The sequence below is a fragment of the Hyperolius riggenbachi genome, chromosome 11, assembly GCF_040937935.1.
Source record: "Hyperolius riggenbachi isolate aHypRig1 chromosome 11, aHypRig1.pri, whole genome shotgun sequence".
Lineage (NCBI taxonomy): Eukaryota > Metazoa > Chordata > Amphibia > Anura > Hyperoliidae > Hyperolius > Hyperolius riggenbachi.
Genome location: NC_090656.1, coordinates 211212075 through 211234623, shown reverse-complemented (window position 1 = coordinate 211234623; position 22549 = coordinate 211212075). Strand labels below are relative to the sequence as shown.

Here is a 22549-nt window from a genome sequence, read left to right as displayed (position 1 = left end):
TTTTCCCTCACCTACACAGTTCCCTGGTGTCTATTGGCCCTACTCCCTCAACTTCACAGTTCCTTGGTGTCTCTTGACACTCCTCCCTCACCTACACAGTTCCCTGGTGTCTAATGCCTCCTCCCTCCCCTACACAGCTCCCTGGTGTCTATTGGTCCTCCTCCCTCACCTACACCGTTCCCTGGTGTCTATTGGTCCTTCTCCCTCACCTACACAGTTCCCTGGGGTCTATTGGCCCTACTCCCTCAACTTCACAGTTCCTTGGTGTCTCTTGACCCTCCTCCCTCAACTACACACATCCCTGGTGTCTAATGCCTCCTCCCTCCCATATACAGTTCTCTGGGGTCTATTGGCCTGATTCCCTCACCTACACAGTTCCCTGGTGTCTGATGCCTCCTCCCTCCCTCCCCTTTACAATTCCCTGGTTTGCATACATATGAATAGGCCGCCGGGAGACTTGGGCGCAGGATACAGCCGGTATGGCTTATACTGCTGCTGCACAAGTTGCCGGCGGCGTTAAATACTATTCCTACTCTAGGTCCTTGTGGATAGTGGGGAATAATGTAATTTGGCTTCCAGCTATTGCTGGAAGGCGAATTAGTGTTTTAGAAGCAACTTCAGCTCCGTCTTTTGACGGCGCCAAAGTTACTCACTGTGCGCCGCTGCGCCCACATCTCCTGCGCTGTAATCACAATGCTCGCCCTGGTGTCAAGTTACCCTCTGCCCTCCCATATACAGTTCCCTGGTGTCGTTACCCTCCGCCCTCCCATATACAGTTCCCTGGTGTCGAGTTACCCTCCGCCCTCCCATATACAGTTCCCTGATGTTGTTACTCTCCGCCCTCCCATATACAGTTCCCTGGTGTCGAGTTACCCTCCGCCCTCCCATATACAGTTCCCTGATGTTGTTACTCTCCGCCCTCCCATATACAGTTCCCTGGTGTCGAGTTACCCACCGCCCTCCCATATACAGTTCCCTGGTGTCGAGTTACCCTCCGCCCTCCCATATACAGTTCCCTGGTGTCGTTACCCTCCGCCCTCCCATATACAGTTCCCTGGTGTCGAGTTACCCTCCGCCCTCCCATATACAGTTCCCTGGTGTCGTTACCCTCCGCCCTCCCATATACAGTTCCCTGGTGTCGTTACCCTTCGCCCTCCCATATACAGTTCGCTGATGTCGATTTACCTCCCACCTTCCCTGGTGCCGAGTTGCCCTCCCATATACAGTTCCCTGGTGTCATTACCCTCTGCCCTCCTATATACAGTTCCCTGGTGTCGTTACCCTCCGCCCTCCCATATACAGTTCCCTGATGTCATTACCCCCCACCTTCCCTGGTGTCGAGTTGCCCTCCCGTATACAGTTCCCTGGTGTCGTTACCCTCCGCCCTCCCATATACAGTTCCCTGGTGTCGATTTACCTCCCACCTTCCCTGGTGTCGAGTTGCCCTCCCATATACAGTTCCCTGGTGTCATTACCCTCTGCCCTCCCATATACAGTTCCCTGGTGTCGTTACCCTCCGCCCTCCCATATACAGTTCCCTGGTGTCATTACCCTCTGCCCTCCCATATACAGTTCCCTGGTGTCGTTACCCTCCGCCCTCCCATATACAGTTCCCTGGTGTCGTTACCCTCCGCCCTCCCATATACAGTTCCCTGGTGTCATTACCCTCTGCCCTCCCATATACAGTTCCCTGGTGTCGTTACCCTCCGCCCTCCCATATACAGTTCCCTGGTGTCGTTACCCTCCGCCCTCCCATATACAGTTCCCTGGTGTCGATTTACCTCCCACCTTCCCTGGTATCGAGTTGCCCTCCCATATACAGTTCCCTGGTGTCATTACCCTCTGCCCTCCCATATACAGTTCCCTGGTGTCGTTACCCTCCGCCCTCCCATATACAGTTCCCTGATGTCATTACCCCCCACCTTCCCTGGTGTCGAGTTGCCCTCCCATATACAGTTCCCTGGTGTCGTTACCCTCTGCCCTCCCATATACAGTTTCCTGGTGTCGAGTTACCCTCCGCCCTCCCATATACAGTTCCCTGGTGTCGAGTTACCCTCCGCCCTCCCATATACAGTTCCCTGGTGTCGTTACCCTCTGCCCTCCCATATACAGTTTCCTGGTGTCGAGTTACCCTCCGCCCTCCCATATACAGTTCCCTGGTGTCGAGTTACCCTCCGCCCTCCCATATACAGTTCCCTGGTGTCGAGTTACCCTCCGCCCTCCCATATACAGTTCCCTGGTGTCGAGTTACCCTCCGCCCTCCCATATACAGTTCCCTGGTGTCGTTACCCTCCGCCCTCCCATATACAGTTCCCTGGTGTCGTTACCTTCCGCCCTCCCATATACAGTTCCCTGGTGTCGAGTTACCCTCCGCCCTCCCATATACAGTTCCCTGGTATTTAATCCATCCCCCCCATACAGTTCTTTGGTGTTTAGTGGCCCTCCTCCCTCCCCTATACAGCATACATTTGGCTTCCCTGATGATCTAGGGCTTCACATCCAATATATAGCTTCCCTGGGGATCTAGAGTGGGCCAAACATAATGAAAAAAGGGGGGAAACCACTTGGGGGCTTTATTTAATGGTTCTATGGGCCAGAGTTTGACATGTATGCACTAAACTTTTTAGGTCCTCAGGTTGCCCATGCGTATTGCAATCCTATGTTGGACTGCAATCCTTCCAGATTAGTGCCATACACAGGATTATGTATTTATTAGCCTGAATTTTGTGCAGTATTTTTCCCGTTTTGCAGCTCTCTTTATGAAATCAGGAGCTTAGACCTTTAATTGCGCCTTGCATTTTATGTGCGTGGCTGAAAGCTGTTACATCTCTTTTTATTTTATTCCCCGCTGAAATCACTTCTCTCTCGCGGCGATGTGGCAGCAATTACCTCGGCCGCTCCTCATGAGAATCTGTTTCCGCAGACGTTTCCAGGACTCCTGCCCGGCCACTTGTACATTAACTTTTCACAATGACGCTTGCGTTCTGTTACCAAACACGCAGTTGCAAAAGAAATTAGTTTTTGGACAAACAAAGGCGTCAGCCGGAGCTTACATTCGCCCATGCTGCCAGCGCTACTTCGGCTGTCCTCACCCGGACTGTGGAATCCTTTCTCTGCAGCTCTCGGCGAGTTATTTGTGTCTGTAGGTTCACGCTCTATGGGGCAGGTCTGCATATCTTTCTGCCCATTAGATAGGACAAATAGAATTTGCGGCCTTAAGCCCGTTCATGCTTGTGGGTTTTGATGCATATTGTGTAAAGTGTATCATGAGTTGCACTCCATACAAAGATGATTTTTGCATCATCTTTTTTTTGTTACAGTATAATCTCGTTATAGTAAACCCTGATATAGTAAACATTTGGGTATAGTAAACTAATGCCCAGTTCCCGGCCAAGCACCATTATAAGTTTATGGGAGTAACGCCTGGTATAGTAAACCCAGATACAATAGACATTCTGTTATAGCAAAACATTTTTTGGCCCCTTCGGGATTCTTTATCTGCCTATAGTGGAAAGTGGGAGGAGACATGCAGCATATGTCAGTCAGAGACCCATGAGCTGTGGTCAATGGGTGGGCTGACAGCCACTTGTAGCCGCTCCCTATCTGCACACTACTCTGGGCCTGCGTGGATTACCTCAAAAGCACCAGCCGTTGAGACCTATGCGTCCTGTGTAAACTGCTGCCTGATGTTTCCTATCCTCTGCGACTTGCTTGTGCATGACTGCAACGCTATAGTATCATCCAGGCTGCACAGAAATTTGGACAGCGGTGCACGCTATGAGTACTGCACCAGCATTAACTGATGAAACTTATGCTTCCTGTGCAAGCTGCTGCCCGATTACTGAGGGAATTGCCTGTCATCTGTGACTTGCTTGTGCATGGCTGCAATGCTACACCATCATCCAGGCTGCACAGAAATATGGACAGAGGAGCAGACTATCGTACTATACCAGCATTAACTGGTGAGACCTATGATTCCTGTGCAAGCTGTTTCATGCTTATTGCATGCAAATTCCTGCGTATTGAGCATTGTGCATTTTGATCTAGCTTAGACGCGGACTGTGCTCACTTGCTGAAGCATTGAAAAGGAAAAAAAAATAATCCCAATTATTGACTGAATTAAGATGCAGTACTATAATATACTTTATGTACTAGAGTCTGACCATTTCTGATCTAGTAACCCACTTTGCCCGGTCCCCTGGAGTTTACTGCAAAGGGATTCTACTCTATTTACTAATTTTCCTTTCTGGCCGGGTCTTCAGAACTGAATAGCAGTCTATATTCTACCCAGACTTCGGCTCTATCTCGTCATCATCCACATGATAGTCTGAGAGCATCCAAGAATGGCACCAATCAGTCTTGGCGCTAGTATGGTTGCGGGCAGCGCTGTAGAGTCTAAGTTGTAGTCGGTGGTTTCATAACCTGAGGAGACAGATTATTTTTGTACCAAATTCACAGCCCGGGTAAGCATAAGACTAAGGAGTCAAAGCCATTTTGGTTACCTGGAGTCGGAGTTGGAGTCGGTGGTTTCATAAACTGAGGAGTTGGAGTCGGATTATCTTTGTACCTACTCCACAACCCTTATTGTGGGTAAACCTCATAGGGAAGTTCCAGTAATGTGATTGGTTGCGGTTTCAACGGTTCACCAATCAAAGCACTCTCTAGAAATGTTAGGTAGTAACAATAATTACGCCTACACTATTCTACAACCCTTAAAGTTGTAGAGGGTGATTGGAGAACTGTTCCCTATGAGGTCTCCAGGTGGGTCACCTCAACCATGCGAGCTCATCGGTCTTTCCAAGTACAGATGGCCATTGCAATCCAAACTATTTTGAGTTCAGATGGGATTATGCAAATTTATGTAGCTTGAAGGTGGACCAATGGAGTTCAAGTTTGGCAAGATTGGATCGGTCCATTTTCAAGCTTCCTCAATTTGCATTGGAAATCTGCATAATCCTGTCTGAATTCAGAACAAATTGGATCTAATTGACCTTCCCTACCAACAAAAATGGGCAGTCTTTGAACACAATCAAGGTGCGCACACAGGGCCCTTTGTGTTGCAGGTCAGAATTGAGCTCAGTCCTGCGAGTGATAGTGCAGAGAATGAACAGATACACAATGAGGGTAAAGAATCGCCCAGGGGTTTATAAAACCAGAGTATGGTTCCTCGCTTCCTCAGGCCAATAAGAGTGCCAGAGTATGTAGAGCCAGTATGTATGAAGCGCTCCATGCATACTGGCTCTACATACTCTGACACTCTTATTGGCCTAAGGAAGCAGACTTAGACCCGCGAAACGCGTTGCCTGTGCAAAAATAAAAATCTCTTTTTTCCTATTAGAATGTCCTTATTGAGGTAAGCCACCTCATTTATTGTTTTTACTGTTGTTTTTAACTCAGTTTTATAAACTTCTGGGCGCTTCTTTACCTTCATTGTGCTTAGTCACCTCCCCCACACACACACACATCTGTTGTGGGCGGGGGTTAAAAAACGGACCATGTTTGAAGCCGTTATTATAAGCCGTTATTGTCTTTTAAAAAGAAGCGACCACCACCAGTCCCAGTCTGGTCCACCCCGAGTAGAGACGGGTTCACTATCTCTTCCTGCTTCCTGTGGTCGGTTGCCCCCGGCAACCCACCTTTGTGAGTAGCCCTTTTATCATCATATTGTTTTCAGAGCTACTGACATACTACACCATTTGGGCGCCCAATTTTCGTTGCGTCTCTTCTTTCTAGGGTGTCCCGACTCCGCATCCACTGCGCTGTAGCGATGCGCGTCACTTCTGTATACCAGAGCGAGGTGTACTGATGCTATGGGGAATTGGACTGGTGTGGTGTATGATGTAATGGTTCCCGACAGGTGCAGTACGGTGGAAAACAGTGCGGTTAAAGAACCCCGTGTGCAAAATCTTTAAAGTTAACCTGACCTGAAAATTAAAAGTCTACATAAACATACATACATCATACATACCCCCCGTGTAGTCTACTTCAGTCAGTCAATCAATCAATTCAAACGGCCTCTTTCTCTTCAACCGTGCCATTTGTTCACTGTGATCAATGGATTTCTCCTTTCTTCATTTTAAAACTGGCCATTACACCATAACAGCTTCCCGGTCAGCACACTGTTAAACTGTAATATTGCCCACTTGAGCCATTGGGAAACATGGACATTACCTTGCTCATCAGTTGTTCTTTCAGTTGTAACTGATATATAACTGACAGCAACTGATATATTTTAACTGGAAGGAATCGTTGCTAGAAGAAAATGGTGAGCTTCTGAGAGGAACAGAGAGCAGGGCAAGTAATAATGTAATATTCATTTGCAGGTAGATCATGCGTTAAATAAACTGAGTAAAATTATTTAAATGTATTTATTTTTTTTGCCTTGCTCAGCCCAATCCTTTTTATCTGCAGTTCATGAAATGCTAGAATTGACTTTGGACTCTTCTGAGGCCAAGCGTTGGAAGTTGTGTTGTAACCAAAGGAAGGTGTGTGGCCGGCACCTCTTAGCAAAGAGCAGGTTCTCTAACAGCTGAGTTGAGGTTCCCTTTTTGCCAGGCACATGTTCTTGTGTCGTCAGGTCATGCATGACATGCGCAGCCGGCCCACTTTGCATTGTGTTTGGACCATTCTAAACCACCAGGGAAGCAATATTTGGGCGACGCCCTAGATCACCAGGGAAACCATATTGAGGAGAGAGGCAAGTCCACTAGTCACCAGAGAAGTGTGTGTGGAGGGGGGAGGAAAGTTGAGTGGGGCAATAGATGCCAGGGAACTGTATAGGAAAGGGAGGGGACCACTAAACATCAGGGAACTGTATAGAGGAGTTAGCAAGCACCACTGGACACTGTAGAGCAGAGGTGCCCACACTTTTTTGGCTTGTGAGCTACCTAAAAAAATTAGCAAGTCAAAATGATCTACCTATGTACAATTTTAGGAGCACACTTGTATATACAGAATGGAAAATGTAGTGGGGTCAGGATCTACTATGAAGTCCTCTGTGATCTACCGGTAGATCACGATCTACCTAATGGGCAGCCCTGCTGTATAGCAGGAGACATTGGCAGCGCTTCCAAACAGAGGCTGCACCCGAATTGACTACCTGCAATAGATGTGCAGAGCTCCACAATGTGGACTAAAATACACAACCTGCATTCAAAACAGGTAAAGCAAAGGAGGACGTTAGCTTCAGTATAAATAATATGTGCACAAATTATTCCCTACTAGACTTCCCCACGGCGATGGAGGGTTACTAGACACCAGGGAACAGTATAGGTGAGGGAGGAGGGCCATTAGACACCAAAAAACTGTGTAGGGGAGGGAGCCATTAGACACCAGGGAGCTTTATAAGGAAGGGAGGTGGCCACTAGACATTGAGGGTGGCCTGCCACTTGGTACCCGTTTGCCACTTTGGCCCAATTTGTATTTAAGTTTGACACCCCTGCCATAGAGGGTTTTCATCTTGCATTGTATTACCATTGTTATTGCCAGTAGCTTGTATATTGTTTTTTTTTTTATTATTATTATTGAATTTGTTGGTTTGGCTTTGAGGTCAGTTTATCACAGGAGGATTTCTCCACTTGAATGCTCCAGCAGCTGACTTATCTTTTAGATTTATTGTTATCCTTTGGTCACTGGACCTCCACATTATTTTATTACTTGTCGCAACCCATTCAGCTGTTTATACAATTATGCCTATTGATTGTCTTTTGTAGCTGCGGTTTTACAGAGTGCAGTTTCTTGTAATCTTGTGGCTTGGGTAGCCTTTTATTTTCTATTGATTGTTAATAAAAGTTTTAACCCCAAAGGCTACACTATTGTTATATGACAAATTACCTGAATGTGTGTGTGTGTGTGTATATATGTATATATGTGTATATATATATATATATATATATATATATATTTATATATATATATATATATATATATATAGTGTACTTTTTCATGTAAACATACATTGTGGTTTATCAAGTGTACCTGGGATGACATGATGAGATAAACATGTCTATGTACAGTACAAAACATATCAATAACCGGGCTGTTTTTTTGTTTTTGTTTTTCTTACTGCCTGAAAGAGTTAATTTTAAGGCATGCAAGTGACAGCTTCTGTCTTGTTTACCTTGTTGGGAATATAGTAAACCTCACTGATGAGCAAATTACAGCCATAAAGTTTTCCTGGCAGAATACAACTTCTAAGGGCGGAAAGAGATAGAAAAAGGTGAATAGTTCATGTATTTTAACTCTGGGACACTTAATAGGCTGTCATTGAGTTGAGCAGAGACAGTAAAGCATTCAATCTACATTGTATGTTTTACAGCAAAAGCCATTTTATCCTATGTCAGACTCTTTCTGACTTTGGATCTATGCTGGAAAAGGCCAATGTCCGACATAGTCCAACATAGGGTTGGAGAGGGTTAAAACTTTCTGCAGCAGAACTCATCCACTCTTTGAAGCTTTGGTTTCCCATAACCTGTCTAGTTTCTTTGTTTTGTTTCCCCCACAACCACTACTCTTTAGGACCATCGTTGTTATTAAATGCCTGGGTATTGTCCTTCTTTACTTACAGGGGCCATGGTTTCCTATAACTTCTCTGGTTTCCTTGCTCTGTGTCCCCCACAAGCATGACCATGGTTGTCATAGACTGTTTACCATCTCCCCTACTCACCCGGGCCATGGATTTCCATAACCTGTCTGGATTCTTTGCTTCCTCCACAAGCACTATTTCCTAAGGCCATGGTTGACATAGACTGCCTGGTTACTCTGCTACCCTACTCACCTGGGCCATGGTTTTCCATGATCCGTTATAAGAATTCCAACTGTCCAGCTAGCATGCTCATCCTTTGGCTCCAATATGGTGGAAACACAAGAGCAGAACACAGAGCAACATGGTCATCCTGAATTTAGCTGAAGCATTGGAGAAAGACACATCAACATGCCCCTAATTTTTGGACTCGCATTAGTATGTGACAGGAAGAATATTTTTTTTAAACATTCTGTAAAAAATCCTGAATATTTATTTACACAATTCACTCAAAACTCAAACTTGTTTGGCCCTCTTTGAAGAAGTGTGGTTCTTGCTGATGATGTCTTCCGTAGAACCTATCTTTTCTCTGCTGCCTTCTGTGCCGTTTCTTTCCTTCAGTGAAACCTCTGCAGCAGGAGCCTATCTGTCTGCCACAGAGATGAGTTGATTGCCTGTTTTATGGCACAGAACTGCTTAGCCAGGAGAAAAGAGATTTAATGTCCGCTATGGATCCATGTCCCGAAGGACATGGTGCGGTTTTTGGGCGGAGATGCACCTTAAAGCCTAAGTCCAAATGTTCTGTTTCGAATTCCCGCTTTATGTGTGAGGCATACTCCAGAAGACCCAGTCTGTATAGCAGTACAACTCCACACTGATTTGGAAACCTCCACAGGCAGTTTACTCGATGAAATAATGACTCCAAGTATAATCTGTAGTATCTTTACTTGCGTTGAAAGCATACAAAGATGTTTTTTAGAGCATATTCATAGGTAAAAATATGATGCGACTACAAGCACAGCAGGATCTCCTCACTAACTGAACTCAACTGTTGCAGAAACATCTAGACAAGGCTGTTGAGCAGGGAGTTACAGTTGGGAAATGCTAAATAACTAAATCTTGCAGGGGGACTGGAATATACTAATACAAAGAATATAAATAATGTTAAATAACATTAAAGGAGGCTGTTGTGACAGCACACTCCCCGCTTGGTATCGGTAGATACCACTATATATAATACAATTTAACATTGAAAACTATAAGTATAATTAAGACTTGTAGAGAAGAGAGAAAACATAAAACATAAACATTAATTCTTGAATGCAGATCTTTGAAGAATCTTCCATCACTGGAGAAAGGATGTAACTCAGTAGACTCGAAGGCATATCAGGCTGTTCCCTTGGATCGAGTAGATAAGACATCTTCATTTGAAGGCAGGAGTAAGACTGTCTCCGTGATGGGTCTAAACAAAGTCTTAACACTACCATTTCTTGCTGTCTTCACTTCCACCTTGCGAACTTTTCCATCATCGCTATTGATTGCCTTTGTAATGAGTCCTACAGGCCAGTCAATACGGTGAGCTTGTTGGTCTTTTAATAGAATTAAATCTCCTTCCTTTAAATTTGGTTTCTGAACTTGCCACTTTTTGCGTCCTTGTAAAAAGGTCAGGTACTCTTTCTTCCATCTTTCCCAGAAACAATTGGACAGATATTGTACATACTTCCATTGCCGTCTATAAATGTCATGAGTATCAAATATTCCAGGTGGTGTGGGTATAAGTCCAATCTTGTGGGTCAACAAAGTTGCTGGAGTAAGTATAACAGGAAACTCAGGGTCTGAAGATATAGGAACTAGTGGCCTAGAGTTAATTATGGCTGTTACTTCAGCGAGGAAGGTAGTGAGCACTTCGTGAGTCAAGCGAGTTGAACTTGTGTTAAGTAGCATAGAATCAAGTATACGTCTTGTCATTCCAATCATTCTTTCCCATGCTCCGCCCATGTGTGAAGAATGCGGGGGATTAAACTTCCAGATGCAACCTTGACGACTCAAAAGATTTTCCACTTGTTGCGTATCAATTTGCAATTCTTTACAAGCTGCAACAAAGTTGGTACCACAGTCTGATCTCAACAGCTTAGCTGGACCTCTTATGGCAAAAAATCTGCGGAGTGCATCAATAAAACTTGAAGTATCCATAGACTCAATCACCTCGATGTGTACAGCACGTATGCCTAAACAAGTGAACATCACTGCCCAACGTTTATTATTTACTTGACCTCCACGAGTCTTCCGGGTAGTAATTGTCCAGGGTCCAAAAACATCAATTCCTACATATGTAAAAGGAGGTTCCATACTTAATCTGTCAATGGGTAAGTCCGCCAAGTACTGTTGTTGTTCTTTTCCTCGTAATTTCTGACACTTAACACATTTGTGGATAATGGACACAATTTGTCTTCTTGCTCCAATGATCCACAGTCCAGCTGTTCTAATAGCACCTTCAGTGTAGTGTCTCCCTTGATGACTAACACTTTCATGATGATGCCGGATGAGTAGGGTAGAAAGATGATGCTTTCCAGGTATTATTATAGGATTCTGTTCCTTACCCAAATATCTTGCCTTATTTAAACGACCTCCAACTCTCAACAAACCGTAGTTATCTATAATTGGATTCAATGTGAAAAGAGGACTGCTCTTGGTAATTTGGCTTTTGTTTCTCAGGGCCTTGATCTCTTCAAAGAAGACATCCTCTTGTACACTGCGTATAATCAAAATCTGTGCTTTCTCAAGTTCAGAAGCATCAAGCGGTTTTTTGCATATGTGCCATCCTTGACATGACATACGGTTAGACTTACAGAAGCTCTGAGCTATATGAATTAATCTTGCTATGGTAGATACAAGTCGTTTCCAAGACGAAAAACGTTCAAAACGTCTTGACTCGAAGTTATTATTCAGGTAAATCTTGGAAGTTAATGTAGTAACTTCTGGACGGATTTCAGGGTCATCATCTGAATTCACAAGGCAAAATTTAATTTCATCATAAGGCTTCAGAGAAAATTTGTTATTTAAAATTTCTGGACCAGACAACCAGATAGAGTTTGTAAGCATGGAAGTTGGTACTGGTCTTGTAGCAATATCTGCAGGATTGAGATCAGTAGGAATGTAATGCCATTGTTCAGGTCTGCTAGTTTTCAATATACGTTCCACTCTGTTGGCCACATATACATAGAATCTCTTGACAGTGTTATATATGTAACCTAAGACAACCTTGCTGTCTGTGTAAAACTTGACATCGTCAACTTCAAGGTTCAATTCATTATGCAAATACTCTGCAACTTCTACAGCTAAGGTTGCTGCACATAGTTCCAATCTAGGGACGGTATGAGCAGGTTTTGGTGCCAATTTGGCCTTTCCTAGTAAGAACCCTACATGAGCCTCGTCCATGAAATCTATTACCCTAAGGTAAGCGACAGAAGCTATAGACTCTGTTGATGCATCTGCAAAAATATGAATTTCTTTCCTTTGACTTTTTGCAAGCGAAGTAGGTAGATAACAAAGTGGAATATAAATATTTTCTAGAATCTTCAGGGAGTCTTTCCATTTTTTCCACTTTGGATGTAGATCAGCGGGTAGTGGAGCATCCCAATCAGTTACTCTCTCAGTAAGTTGCCGAAGTATCAATCTTCCTTGTACGGTAATGGGTGTCACAAACCCCAAAGGGTCATACAGACTGTTTATGACCGAAAGAACTCCACGTCTAGTGAAAGGTTTCTCTGCTTTAGAAACCTGGAAGGTAAATGCGTCTGCAGACAAATCCCAATGTAAACCGAGACTTCTTTGCATAGGCAGTTTATCAATTCCTAGGTCTAGATCCATTAGATCCTTGGCATGATCTTCACGATTAAAAGCTTTCATTACTGTGCTGTTGTTGGACGCAATTTTGTGAAGTCTTAAGTTAGCTTGAGACAAAAGCTGTTGAGTTCTCTTCAATAAATCTATTGCTTCCTCTGGTGTAGACATGGACTTAAGACCATCATCAACATAAAAGCTTCTTTCTATAAATTCCTTGACATCAGCTCCAAACTTTTTTTCATATTCCTGTGCAGTTCTTCTTAATCCATATGTTGCTACAGCTGGAGATGGACTGTTGCCAAACACATGAACTTTCATCCGGTAGTCTATGACCTCTTCATTAATGTTGTTGTTGCAATGCCATACAAATCTGAGGTAATTTCTATGATCTTCTCTAACTAAGAAGCAGTGAAACATTTGCTGAATATCAGTTGTAAATGCAATAGGTTCTTTTCTGAATCTTATTAATACTCCAATAAGGTTGTTTGTCAGGTTTGGTCCGGTGAGGAGGACATCGTTCAGAGAAATTCCATTAAATTGAGCACTTGAATCAAATACAACTCTAATCTGTCCTGGCTTACGTGGATGGTAGACTCCAAAGAATGGTAGATACCAACATTCTTCATTGTCTTTTAGTGGTGGAGCTGGTTCAGCATGATTATTGTCAAATATCTTCTGCATGAATGCCATAAAGTGATCATTCATATCGGGTTTGTTCTTCAGAATTTTTTTAAGTGAAGTTAGCCTAGAAATAGCTTGTTTCTTGTTATTTGGAAGTCTAATTCTTGGTGAACGAAATGGTAAAGGAGCTACCCAACTGTTAGTTGCATCTTTGGAGAATTCATTATTCATAATTTTTATGAACTCTTTATCCTCAATGGATGGAGCTGTCTTATTGTCATCACGAGTTATTTGGAATATAGTGTCACCGAAGTCTTGATGAGAACTGATCTTACAACTAATTTGCTTTTGTACATCGCATGAAGTCTTTAAACTGAAACTCTCCTGAACTTGAAAGTTAAAAGGATGTTTAAGTGAATGAAAGGTGCCTTCAGATTCTCTGATGCTGGTCTTGCATGAGAACACATCATAAGACTCTTGAAATGTATTTAAGCAAACATCTCCTATTATGACCCATCCAAAATCTAGTTTCTGTGCATAAGGGGCATCATTTGGTCCATTGCATTGTTGTCGCACCTTATGGACTCTTGGGATATCTCTGCCTAAAAGAAGGAGAATCTTTGCATCATCATCAAGCGGTGGAATGTAACTGGCTATGTGTTTCATATGAGGATGATAAAGAGCCGCTTCTGGTGTAGGGATCTCTTCTCGATTGTTTGGCAACTGATCACATTCGATAAGTGTTGGAAGTGGAAATTCTGTGTTTCCATACTCAGATGCTACCACAAAACCATGTGCTCTTCTTCCAGCTACCTTAACCAGGCCTGAGCAAGTTCGTAAAGTGTAGGGCCAGGTTTCTCCTTGAATATTGAACACGTTGAAGAATTCTGGACTTGCTAATGAACGATTGCTCTGGTCGTCAAGGATAGCATACATCTTCACTGCATTCTGTGGTCGTCTCTCTGGATATACCTTGACCAGACATATTTTACTGCATGACTTCCTGTGGAATCCTTCTCCACATACCTCAGTGCATTTTGTGGATGCAGATGCTGTCATTTCCTCAGTACTCTCCCCGCCATAACTTGGTGTGGTCTTTGAGGCTTGAGCAGTTTGAAGCACTTCTTTGGGGGAACCAGGATGATAAGCCGTTATGTGTTTATCACTGTTGCAGTCAAAACATTTGACAGGAACTTTACAGTCTTTAGCAAAGTGGTCTGTAGATGCACAACATCTATAACAAATATCGTGTTCTCTGAGGAAAGACTTGCGCTCTTCAAAGGGCATTTGTTTAAACACACGACAATTTCTAAGCGGGTGTGGCTTGTTATGAATAGGACATTGATACCTAGGATCATTTTCCTTGACTTGCTGTGGTTTAAAATCAGAGTCTTGAGAACTTGAGAAGATTCCAGTCTTCTTAACATAGACAGAGTTCCGTGAGTCCTTAAACTTGCCTTGAGTATCGCAATTTAAAGATGTTGAAGGAAGAACTGTAGTATCAAAAAATAAAAAGATTGGGTCATTCTTTACAGTAGCTATGTCTCTAATGAATTTGGAGAAAAAAGAAAAAGGTGGAAAGGATACTTTATAGTCCTGTTTATATTTAGATCCTTTCTTTGCCCATTCACTCTGAATATTCGGTGGCAACTTCTGTACAATTGGGTTTACACCATGAGCTGTATCCAAGTAGACAAGACCTGGAAGGTGTGGGTCTGCCTTGGCTCTTTCTATTTCAAGAAGAAGGTCGCTTAATTCTTGAAACTTGTGGTTGTCCTTGTTAGACAGTTTTGGGAAGTTTCGAAGTCTTTTGAATAAGGCAAGCTCAATAGCTTCAGAACATCCATAAACTCTCTCTAATCTCTCCCAAACTATGTTAAGACCCGTTGCTGGATCATCGCAATGAACAGATTTCAGTCTTTTAACTTGTTCTGATGACTGCGGTCCCAACCATTTGATAAGTAGGTCAAGTTCTCCTATAGGTTCAATCTCCAGGTTCTGGATTATAGTCTTGAATGTAGCTCGCCAACCTCTGTAGTTTTCTGGTTGATCATCAAATTTCGTTAGTCCAGAGTTAAGAAGCTCTCGGCGAATCATATACTTGCCAACTTCTTCAATTTCAGACTTTTCTGATTTTATTTCTGTACGTGGAAATGCGTCACCACTGCAGACAGTATGTGGCTTGTGCTGTTCCAGTGGTGATGTAGAGAATGGAGATGCAGATGCGTTTACTCCAGGCGAGGGTTTGATCTGTGTGATGTTTGGAGCATGGGAGCTTGAAAAAGACTGTGTTATGAGATTCATGGGATTTGTTCCAATTGGTTGTGATATTTCTTTGTGATTATATCTTGCTGAGGTCTGACAAGGTGTATAGATTTGTTCTCTTGGACTTGTAGTGTTGGACAGCATAGCAGAATCCTTCAAAGGTACAGTGTTAAACTGAGATTCATGTTTTAACGATATGCATTCTGGCTGTTTACTTGCTGAACAGGTAGGTGCAGAGACTTCAGCTGTAAGTAGGGGAGTATATCCATTGTTCTGGTTCAGAACAAATTGCAAAGTTCGTTTAGCAGGATCGTCAGCAGACTTTAGGCTAGGGTAATTAATTCCTTCTTCCTCTTCCACAGCTTGTTCGAAGACCTTTAACCTTGCTAGAGCTGCTGCTTCTTCTCTTTTCTTTTGCAGAAGTTCTAACTGGGCCTCTGTCTCTGCCTGCACACGTGTTGCTTCTGCCTGCACACGTGTTGCTTCTGCCTGTGCTTCTGCCTGCACACGTGTTGCTTCTGCCTGTGCTTCTGCCTGCACACGTGTTGCTTCTGCCTGTGCTTCTGCCTGCACACGTGTTGCTTCTGCCTGTGCTTCTGCCTGCACACGTGTTGCTTCTGCCTGTTTGCGTGCTGCTTCCGCCTGTTTGCGTGCTGCGTCCGCTTTAAGAGTCGATTCTTGTTCAAAGCAATAAGATTGTGCTTTCGCAGCCTCTGCTTCTGCACGGGCTTTGACTAACTGAATGCTTAATGCTGACCTCTGGGAGAGTGACTGCAGCGATTTGCTTGATCTAGTAAATCTGTGAGAGGTTGCTTGCACTGACAGTTTTTTTGAGTGTCTAGAAGAAATAGAGGTACAGGATGTAGTTTCGATCAAATTTGCTATCCTATTCTCTAACTGTAACTTCGCTTCCATAAACGCAACATGTCTCTGTTGATCAGCGGTGGTAAAGTCATCCAACTCTTTTGACGCTTGTTCTGTACTAACTTGCGATAGAAAGGAAGAATATTTTTCAGAGAGTTTCCTGTAATTTTCATATGTCTTCTTAAGTCTTGTAAGTGCATTGTTTAATTGCTCTCCATTACTGCCAGTCTTCTCAATATCAGATATGTGTTGCAGCGTTTTTATCCACAATTCAGACAGACTATGAAACATTCCTTCACTTTCTGCTTCATACCTCTCTCTTGCCTTTAGAGAAAGATGTATTGACCGCCTTGGTCTCTCAGGTAGTACAACATGTTTATCTGAATCATCTTGACCGAGCATTAATTCATCTTCCATGTTAACCACCCTGGCGTTCTGATTAAATCGCCAGGGTGGCTGCGGGAGGGTTTTTTTTAAATAAAAAAAAAACTATTTCATGCAGCCAACTGAAAGTTGGCTGCATGAAAGCCCACTAGAGGGCGCTCCGGAGGCGATCTTCCGATCGCCTCCGGCGCCCATAATAAACAAGGAAGGCCGCAATGAGCGGCCTTCCTTGTTTTGCTTATATCGTCGCCATAGCGACGAGCGGAGTGACGTCATCGACGTCAGCCGACGTCCTGACGTCAGCCGCCTCCGATCCAGCCCTTAGCGCTGGCCGGAACTTTTTGTTCCGGCTGCGCAGGGCTCAGGCGGCTAGGGGGGCCCTCTTTCGCCGCTGCTCGCGGCGAATCGCCGCAGAGCGGCGGCGATCAGGCAGCACACGCGGCTGGCAAAGTGCCGGCTGCGTGTGCTGCTTTTTATTTCATCAAAATCGGCCCAGCAGGGCCTGAGCGGCAGCCGCTGGCGGTGTTGGACGAGCTGAGCTCGTCCAGACCGCTCAGCTGGTTAATAGAATGCGCAGAAATAGACATGCTCTATGGTTGCAGATATGATGCTTATGAATCTTATCACTGGGTGATTTTTTTTTTTTTTTTTAAACTTAATAGCGATAGTCCCAAACAGAAGAAATGTACAATTTCTGAAGCAGTCTGTACTCACTGTATTCACTGTAGGAAGGCAGACAGGCAATTCTTGTACTTTTTTGCTGAACGTCTATTTACTCTTTGTAGACTTGTGTTTGAGGTGTAGCTAGGTAATCCTTTATCGTATTGCAGATCAGTCCTTTACTGATGAGATGACAGGAAATCCCATTACCTTCTTGCAGATATCATATTTTTACTGTTCTGTTTCGAATTCCCGCTTTATGTGTGAGGCATACTCCAGAAGACCCAGTCTGTATAGCAGTACAACTCCACACTGATTTGGAAACCTCCACAGGCAGTTTACTCGATGAAATAATGACTCCAAGTATAATCTGTAGTATCTTTACTTGCGTTGAAAGCATACAAAGATGTTTTTTAGAGCATATTCATAGGTAAAAATATGATGCGACTACAAGCACAGCAGGATCTCCTCACTAACTGAACTCAACTGTTGCAGAAACATCTAGACAAGGCTGTTGAGCAGGGAGTTACAGTTGGGAAATGCTAAATAACTAAATCTTGCAGGGGGACTGGAATATACTAATACAAAGAATATAAATAATGTTAAATAACATTAAAGGAGGCTGTTGTGACAGCACACCAAAGTTGTTTTCTCTTTTAATGTGCATTTGAGAGAACACGGTTTTAAATTAATTATGCTTTGAAAATGTTTTGTTTAAAACAAAGTTGCTTTTAGTAAAATCAATAACTTGCAAGTTCATATTTTCTTAGTTCAGGTTCTCTTTAACAGCAGCTACTTTGGCTGGACATCCTGATTGGCACAACATCATCTGCTTAGCAGAGACTCCTAAGCTTTAGCCCTCAGCTCTGGGAGTTTGTTCCACAGGAAACAGCTGGCTTGGGGTCTTCTGACTGTTGGGTTGACATTCTGATTGGCTAGGTATTATCTGGTCAGCACAGGCTAGTAAAATGTAGCCCTCAGCTCTGTAAGTCTGTTCTGCAGGAAACAGCTGTCTTGGGGTCTTTTGACCATTGGCTGGACATCCTGATTGACCTAGCATCATCTGTTCGACACAGGCCTGTAAGCTTAGCCCTCTGCTCTGTAAGTCTGTTCTGCAGGAAACAGCTGGCTTTGGGTCTCTTGACCATTGGCTGGACATCCTGATTGGTTTGGCATCATATGCTTAGCACAGACTCACGAGCTTGCAACCCTCAGCTCTGGAAATCTCTTCTGCAGGGCCCCGGGGTCCATATGCAATTCCCTTTTTCTCCTGAGTTTCCTCCCAGGTGATATTTTCACAGTTTGTCAATAAAATGCCTTTTGATCCATCAGCAAGCAAGAAAATACTGAACATAATTTAGACAGTACTTTTTTCACCTACTTTTTGGTACTTTTTCAATTTCAGAGTGCTAAAAGTTATTCTAAAAACAAAACAAAAATTATCTCCAAGGAGAAACTCAGTTGCAAAGTTATTTTAAAAAGAAGTTGAAAAACGATTTCCTTGGAAAAAATTTAGGAGAAAAAGTTGATTGCCTATGGGCCATTGAGTGGCAGTGAGGATAGAAAAGAACAAAGGGTGATCCCAGGAAGCTTTCTACTAATTGGTCTCTGAGGAGATTCTACAGCCCCTCACACAATATTCTGGTACCGCATTGGGTGTGTCGTACTAATGGGCAGCACTGCCAAATGTAACACATACAGTTCATTTAATTTTAAGCCTGCAGGAATTAACCCAGTTACTCTTTGTTTTGTGTTTAGCATTCCTTTTTACACTGGGATTTCTTCTTAAGTGTGAGGAGAGGGGTCTCCTTTGGGATTTGTGGTTAGACTATATACAGTCATTATTATTTTTTTCCATAACTGTTGTTTTCATATTGTAATTAAATCCAGCTATGAGAACCGAGTCTGTAGAACTCCGGGAATCTTTTTCTCGTCTTCTCTGCAGATAATTACAAGGCAGCTGAAGCTATTTTATACAATGCGATTGAAGTTTCAGAGATTGCTTATTCAGTAGCGGAATAGAGAGTTCTTAACGTCTCGCTGAAGTGCTGATCCAGATTAATGATTGTTCGTTTTAATTAAGAAGAAATTAGCTGATTGATTGACCCAGAACTCTAGTCTGCAGGCTGGGTGGCATGTTGATGATGCTTAAAGCAAAGCTACGGATCTCAACATTCATTCTTAGCATATTACAGTAAATACAATGGAGGAGGTTTTGTTTGTTTTGGCTCACGTCAAGAAGACATGGTTGTTTCATAAAACTCAGCATCACTAGGGTGCCAAGCCCTACTCCCCAGGGCCATGGTTCTTCCTAAACTCCCTAATTACTCTGAAACACTAGTACCACAAGCCAACTCCAAAGGGCCATGGTTCTTCACAAACTGCCCAATTGCTCTACCATGACATCTTACACCAAACACCCATGGGTTTTCATCGCTACAAGCATTGTTTCGGCTGGTTACTCTGCTATACTGCTGTCCACTCCCTGCTATACTGCTGTCCACTCCCCACTCCCTAGGGCTACTGTTTTGGTGCAGTCGGTTTGGATACAAAAGGTCACAGAAAAAGTGCTTTCTACAACTGCTAGGAGCAACACAAATTATTTAATTTCAAAGTCATGTTTCAGTTCAGGTACTCTTCAAGAAGCAGAAATGTTAAAATATCAGCAACTGTACTTTGCTGCAACGTTACACGATGCAGTATGAACGCTGGAATATTTTTGAAAAAGGCCGATTTAAAATCTTGCTACAATATGCAGCTGTTTCTCTGCTTTCTGATGGCCAGTGCCTCACACATATTTTTAAACGACAGTAATCTGTTTCCACCCTCTCAATGATTGGCTGCCAGGTTTAGAGGGAGGGGCTTGCACTGAGCTAGGTCTTGTGCAGTGGCTGTACCACCGGTGGATATGGATAGCTCAGTGATTCTCAAACTGATGGCACCCCTCTGCAAAAACAACTAGCGAAATTACGTCATGACCCTTATTAGGCAGCAACCCCATCTAGATTGTCATTGACTTCCCATCAGGCATCACCCCCTCCAGATAATCAGTGACCCTCAGTACCCAGCATTCCCCACTCCAATTAGTCAGTGAGGCAGCATTTCTCTCCATTGTGCAGCATCCACCTGAATGACATTTCCCCACATGGGGGCTGCAGTTAGTAACACCCCCTTTAATTTCGCAGCATTACCTCAGCACCCACTCCTGATTGTAAGGGCTTGTTCACACTAGGGGCGTTTTTGCCTTTTTTTAAGCGCCGGCAATTTTGAAAATCGCCCTTAAAGCGATTGTGCAATGATTCCCTATGAGAGTGTTCACATCTGAGCTGTTTGTTTCACTGCTCACCAAATCGCTGCCTGCACCATTTTTGGGGCGATTTGCCTCAATGGAAGGTATAGGGAAATTGCAAAGCGCTTTGTATAGCGATTTCCCCAGCGCTCTTAAGAATAAATACATTGTATTTATTCATTTCTGGGTGAAAGAGTTCACTTCCTGACTTGTGTCAGGAAGTGAACAAACAAATCGCTCTGCAAAAGTGCTTAGAAAAGCGCTTTACAAAGAATCGTAGCACGCAGGTAAGCTCCGGGAGGCGCTAAAAAAAACACTCACAAAATTGCAAACTGCTGGCCTCAGCGATTGCGATTTTAGATGTGAACAAAGCCTTAGTGACTCCCATTATCTGGACAAACATTTCCTTACCTATCCAGGCCAAGGCACACTGATCCGTCTCTCCACCACGATTCCTCTGATGTCCAACCTTAACCAGCGGCTGCCGGGACTAAAGGTTAAAGGATACCCGAGGTAACGTGTGACATGATGAGATAGACATGTGTATGTACAGTGCCAAGCACACAAATAACTAGGCTGTGTTCCTTTTTTTTTCTTTCTCTGCCTGAAAGAGTTAAATATCAGGTATGTAAGTGGCTGACACAGTCCTGACAGGAAGTGACTGCAGTGTGACCCTCATTGATAACAGACACATGTCTATCTCATCATGTTACATGCCATCTCGGGTATCCTTTAACTGGTGGGTAATGCCGCTGCATTGTAATTCATTGTGCGGTTGCATTGCCTGGTGGCAACGCACAAAGGATTTGGATAAACGCTGAGGTACCCCTGGTAGGGGCTCGAGGTGCACCAGGGTGCCGCCCGTGGCACTCAGTTTGATAACCTCTGGAATAGCTGTTTTTAGAGAAAGTTGCAGTATGGCTCTAGCGAGTTACTAGTCAGTATACAGGTGGCCGATCTTGGAAGCTCTGCTTGTGGTAAACAGACGCGATTGCCTGGCAATGCTAAATGGAGGCTGGTATTTAATCTTCCTGGCCCTTCATCAATCACACTCAAAAAACTCTGACAACTAGACGTGTTTTTGCACCTTTTCCTGATTTGTTCTCTCCTGTCGCTTCCGATATTTGAATATTTTGCAGAGTGTCGCGTTGGGAATGAACTATCTTTTACTGCTCATCTCAGATTAAATAAAGAACAGGTGTTTGCCATTATCCAGGCAGCACGGCGCGGCACGCAACGTACAGGTGCGCACCGGTGACAGTGTTGTGGGATGGGGGGGCTGTTTGGATAACGGCGATGTCACACCGTTCAGCAGGCGATGCTACGCGGGTGATCATCTGTCACCAGGAATGATTCAGGCTGTCAGGCTGGAGAGTGCGGAAAGGTAAGCCTTCCTCTTCCCAGCGGTTACAGACTACATGTACCAGCAGGGCATGCCAGCCTGTGCCAATACGGCAGAGGAGATAAAGAGCCACTTTATTAACCACTTGAGGACCACAGTGGTAACCCCCCCCCCCTAAAGACCAGGCACATTTTTGCTAAAATGGCCACTGCAGCTTTAAGGCACAGCTTCAGGGCCGCACAACACAGCACACAAGTGATTTCCCCGGCCCCCCCTTTTCCCCCCACCAACAGAGCTCTCTGTTGGTGGGGTTTGATCGCCCCCCAGTTGTTTGTTTATTTATTTTTATAAATATTTATGTTCGCATTTTATATAAAAAAAAACCTCTTTCCTCTGCCTCCCCCAGCCAGCCTCCCTCCCTCTCTCCCCCAGCCAGCCTATCACTTCCGATCGCTCTCTTGTCCCCCAGGGGGACAGCCGTGTTACACGGCTGTCCCCAGTATAGCGCTGCTGCTGATTGCAGCGCTGCACGGTGTAAATAGTCGGCGATCGCGCCGTCTAACAGTCTCCCGCTCGGAAACTGAAGAGGAGCATGAGATGTGCGCACAGCCTGCGCGCGATCTCATGCAAATTAGAGCCCCAGGACTTGACGCCAATTGGCATTAGGCGGTCCTGGGGCTGCCGCCACGTTCATGCCCATTGGCGTGACGCGGTCGTTAGGTAGTTAAAGAGAAACTGCAGTCAAAATAACATATTG

The 22549-nt window shown here is 44.1% G+C and overlaps 1 protein-coding gene across 2 annotated transcripts in view; it reads left to right on the top strand.

Moving 5' to 3' along the window:
- The window catches only part of GALNT18 (polypeptide N-acetylgalactosaminyltransferase 18), a 485929-nt gene that overhangs the window by 302241 nt on the left and 161139 nt on the right, over positions 1-22549 (top strand). The window lies entirely within an intron of this gene.